This window comes from Myotis davidii, unplaced genomic scaffold (assembly GCF_000327345.1).
Source record: "Myotis davidii unplaced genomic scaffold, ASM32734v1 scaffold205, whole genome shotgun sequence".
Taxonomy (NCBI): Eukaryota; Metazoa; Chordata; class Mammalia; order Chiroptera; family Vespertilionidae; genus Myotis; species Myotis davidii.
This window is the reverse complement of record NW_006297573.1, coordinates 3,263,875-3,268,763: the sequence shown is the minus strand read 5'-3', so window position 1 is coordinate 3,268,763 and position 4,889 is coordinate 3,263,875. Positions and strand designations below refer to the sequence as shown.

General features: G+C 47.4%; 1 long non-coding RNA gene across 2 annotated transcripts in view; it reads right to left on the bottom strand.

Moving 5' to 3' along the window:
• Positions 1–1,313: 1,313 nt before the first annotated feature.
• Positions 1,314–4,889, bottom strand: part of LOC107184579 — a 17,684-nt gene continuing 14,108 nt past the window's right edge. For both annotated transcript variants that reach the window (XR_001515435.1, XR_001515436.1), the window contains 2 exons: positions 4,127–4,138; positions 1,314–1,324 (listed from right to left, as the gene is read on the bottom strand). This is a non-coding gene — a long non-coding RNA (uncharacterized LOC107184579). The remainder of the gene's footprint in view (positions 1,325–4,126; positions 4,139–4,889) is intronic.

Below are 4,889 nucleotides of genomic sequence, written 5' to 3'. Positions count from 1 at the left end.
AGGAGGGGGGACAGCTGCTGGGGCGGCGCCTGTGGGGTGCGGCGGGCCTGGGCGTGGGCGCTACTGTGATGCGCTAGGCTGGGAAGCACTTGGAGCCTGGCCGCCTTGCAGGGGAGGCTGTAGCCACTCGTCCTTCCTTCAGGAGGTGTCCCTGGAGAACCCAAGTACTGGTACGCATCATTAATTAACAGAAAAACCCCAAGGGTGTGTGATTTTTGTCCCCAAAACGAAAAAATGGAAGCTCCAAGAGTGTCTCTAGTCTGCCCAGAATCACACAACTGCTCAATGGTGCCGATTCTCAAGTCCTGGCTCTAACTCTATTTTTTCATACCTCGCTACGGCCTGAGAATGATCCCACATTATGTTAGATTCTTAAGTCTGGCAGATATTTCTGTTTTCCTCATACAATAGGTTATGAATCAGTCATGATTTTTTGAGAACCTATTCTAGGTCCGGGCACTTTATTTTATTTCTTATTGATTTCAGAGAGTAAGGGAGAGGGAGAGAAAGAAAGAAGCATCCATGATGAGAGAGAGAATCATTGTTCGGCTGCCTCCTGCATGTGCCTAGTCATGGTCCCTGACTGCAAGTCCAATGGTGACCTCCTGGTTCATAGGTCCGCTCAACCACAGAGCCACGCTGGCCGGGCACTTTTACACATATGCCGTTAAACTTCATAGCACACCTGTGGGGCGGGAGGCGTTTCCCATTTGCCTCCACTCCCACCATTGTGTTTCTGTCCTGGTTTTGCTTGTAATTGGGAGAGTCTGAGAGGAAGATCAAAACCAAGGTTCCTTTAATACTGCCTGGTTACAATAATAATAATAGCTTATTTTTATGGACTGCTTTTCATGGACCAGATGTTACATACATTACCTTATTTAACTCTTCCAATGATATTCATAAGAGATAAATGATTAATATCTATGCTTAATTAATGGAAGAGACATAGTGTCAGGGGGGTCAGGTTACACGTATAAAACAGTAATAAAGGTGATACGTTAGGGTGAATCATGAAATTGCCATTTTTGTATTGTAACATCAAACAATAACTTTAATTTTCATCATCAAAATTAAAATCACCAGTGGAGGCAGATGAAAGTGGAGAGCCTCTAGCCTTAGCTGATTTGGCTCAGTGGCTAGAGCTTTGGCCTGTGGACTGAGGGGTCGTGGGTTCGATTCCAGTCAAGGGCACATGCAACTTGATGTTTCTATCTCTCTCTCCCTCCCCCTTCCTCTCTAAAATCAATAAAAATATTTTAAGAGGGTGGACATTGAGAGGTGTCCTCTCTCTCTGTGTGTCAGCAATAGGCTAAGTTTTCTTCTACACCAAGGCATCCAGACTAAAGTCTGAAAAATAGGCCCTTAGAAGAAATAACCTAAATAACAAAGTTACTCAGGAATAGCAGCTATATACCACCAACTAATACCCTAGACAAGGGTTTCGCTCTGCTCTTTGGACTTCTTACCTGGTCCTGGGCTTAGGGCACCTAGAACCTAGTCCTGGTTATCCAAACCATCTGTGAAATATTGGTTCTGTCCCTTCCCCTCCTGGCTTCCTACTTTAATCTCCACCATCACCTCCAGTCCCATTAATGGAGGGGGTTTAACAAGATGACACAGATGTTTCCTTCCAGGGTCCCACCATTCTTCCCTGTATGTCCTGACTCTCGCTAACTGGTTTTGGAATCTGCTAAGAGTTAGTATCCCCAGTGGGCCTGGCTTAGAGACCCATCTTTTCTTCCACTGTCCTGGTCCATCCAGTGCATCAGAACAGCTCCTGGGAGGGGCCCACTTGCTCACTGCTTAGACTTCACTGGTCAGGGAAGGATGAAAGGAACATTCTTTGGTTTGCCCTTTCTGTCCAAACATCATGTGATTTCATGGCACTCGTCCAGCCTGGAGCTAAACAAGGCCAGAGTCTCTGACTCCCACAGACACGGCTTGCTCCAGGCAGATCCAGCGGGGAGTCTCTGCAGTCCATGGGAAAAGAATGCGGCCTGAGAGACCTTCCACCCAAGCAGAAACACCCAAGTGCCCCTGAGGCACATTCATGAGTACCGGCAACATGGAATTTCTTTTCAAATGTCAAAAATGCAAAACAAGCCCACTTATTTGTACATCTGGCTCACTGGGCATAGGGGGAAAACAGAAAGGAAAAAAAAAATAAACCTTGAATTTCATTCACTTCATTGTGCTTATGAAGATAGGTCCAGAAATATGAAACTGGCAGTCCTCAAAGCCAATGAGATACAAGATTCTTCTGTGTGTGTGCGTGTGTGAGAGAGAGAGGAGAGAGGGCTAATAGAAAAAAACCCTAGACTTTCCAGCTACACAAAGCTTAGTGAATCCTGGCTCTGCCACTTGCTAACTGAGTGATCTTACCCAGCTTACCCAACTTCTCTAAGTCTCAGTTTTCCCATCTGCAAAATGGAGATAATAAATAGTTCCTACCTCACAGGGTTGTGCTAAGTTTAACTCTTAAGTGTAAAGCATTGAATAGATTCAATAAATAGTAGCTTGTTATAATACTGTATCTATTGAGACAATAGCAGATAAACAATGACATCTTCTTTTGCAACAAATAATTGTGTGTGTGTGTGTGTTTCTAAAGAGGGAGAAATGGGAATATCTCGATTTTAGGTGGAAGTCACACCCTTCAAACTTCATGATTACTTTTTGTGTCTCCTCTTATGCCTGTGTCTCTTATTATGCCTCCTCCTGTTACCTCCCCTCCCTTACAGAGAGTTCCAGAACATAAACAAAGCTATACCGCCTACAGTCACCTTGAGTGCCGCCCAGTGTTTTGCATGACCCCACTGGCAATGCCGATAGGACTGTTGTTAGTGCAGGAAGCACTTTAAAGGACTTTTTCAATCTGAAGTTCTCCAAGTTGACAAGATTATGATGTGCTCAAGGTAATGAGCAGTACCTACAGAAAGCCTCCCAACCACGTTGTCAGCAGTTGTGTCTGGTGTGAGAGGAGGGGAAACTGCTCGCAGAAAATGCGTTCAGGGCTTCTGAGAGGTCTGTTTCAATGACCTATTACTGCATAATAAACCATCCCCAAACGTAGTGGCTTAAAAACAACAATCATTTGTTGGCAAATGATTTTGCAGTTTAGGCCGTGCTCAGAGGGGACAGCCTGTTTCTGCTCTGGTTGCGGTGAGCGGGGCTGCTCAGGGCTGAAGATCCACTTCTAAGATGGCTCTGTTACAGAGCCCACAAGATGGTGCTGGCGTCTGGCGGGAGCTCAGCCAAGAGCCTTGGTTCTTCCCCACCTGGTTGCTCGGACTTCCTCACAGCATGGTGGCTGGGTTCCAAAAGGAAAAAAGCTGAAACTGCTAGGCTTCCTTTTTCGTTGTTTTGCAAAGTGTGTTTATTGGGACAGTTCCCCACGCGTCTCATGCTGCTGAAAGAGCCTCCTTCTGTAAGCCTTGCTTGTCCTCCTGTCAGCTGCCAGGGCACAGGGGAACGGCCAACACCAAACCAGCATTTGTGCATGGCTAAGGAGGGCGGTGATTTTATAGCATCCGGGGCACTTCACATCCATGAAGCAGGAATTGGGGCTCTGCACCGGGTGCTTCTTCTTGTGTTCCCCCTTTTCTTCTGGAGGGGGATGAAGGAGATCTTAGTAAGAGGCATGTTGTTGTAGGGAGGTCGTCACCCCAGAAAGGTGAAACTGCCAGGTTCTTAAAGCCTTGGCTCAAAAGTCCCCAGATGCCTGGGCTCAAGACCCCAGAAGTACTTCCTGCACATTCTATTGATCAACTCAGACACAGGCTCAGCTGTCCAAGGGAGAAGTCACAGGCTTCACCTCTTGGAAGGGTGAGTGACATACACATACGAGGAGGGCGGAATAATTTGAAATCACTTTCAGGGCCTAGCTAGCACAGGCCCCCACCAGCCAAAGAATAACCCCAACCAACAACATGTGCGGTTATACCCAGAGTCTCAGAGAGAGCAGAAGCATCGTGCCGAATGAACACTCCTCACAGAAGTGGGTTCTGCAAAAGGCCCACTACGTGGGAAGATAGGCATAAAAAAGGGACAATCATTAAAGGCAAAAATCATATTGCGAATTAAAATGATAGGAACCTTTTTTGAGCACCTGTGGTGCTGAAACTAAACCTCGTGCCTCTCTCTCACTGAGTGAAGTGAAAAGAATACCAGGCTTGGTAACAAAATCCTGGATTGAGCCTAATTTCCTTGCCATTTTAATATTGTTACACGAAGGTACCTAATTAGCTGAACTTCCCTTTCTTCATCTGTAAATCGGGGATAATAACATTTGCCTTCTTGTTTACAACAGGGCATTTCCAATTACCCTGGAATGCAGGGAGATTCCAATGAAAGCATGTGTGAAAGCGCCCAGTTGGCAATAATCCAATATACTACTTTGCAAATGTTTTATTAATAAAACTAGAGGCCCGGTGCACAAAAATTTGTGGACTTGGCGGGGTGGGGATGTCCCGCAGCCCGGCCTGTGCCCTCTCACAGTCTGGGACCCCTTGGGAGATAACGACCTGCTGGCTTAGGCCTGCTCTCAGGTGGCAGAGGGCAGGCCCAATCCCTAGGTGCAGCCCCTGGTTGGGCGCAGAGCAGGGCTGATTGGGGAGTTGGGGCACCGCCCCCTGTCATGCACAGAGCAGGGCCAATCAGGGGGTTGGGGAACGCCCCCCTGTCACGCACAGAGCAGGGCCCATCAGGGGGTTGAGGACCTCCCTCCTGTCACTCACAAATTAGGACCGATAGGGGAGTTGGGGCACCGCCCCCTGTCACACACAGAGCAGGGCGGATCAGGGGGTTGGGGCGCCACACCCTGTCATACTCAGGGTAGGGTTGAAGGGGAGGTTATGGCTCTACCCCATCACACACAAATTTAGCTT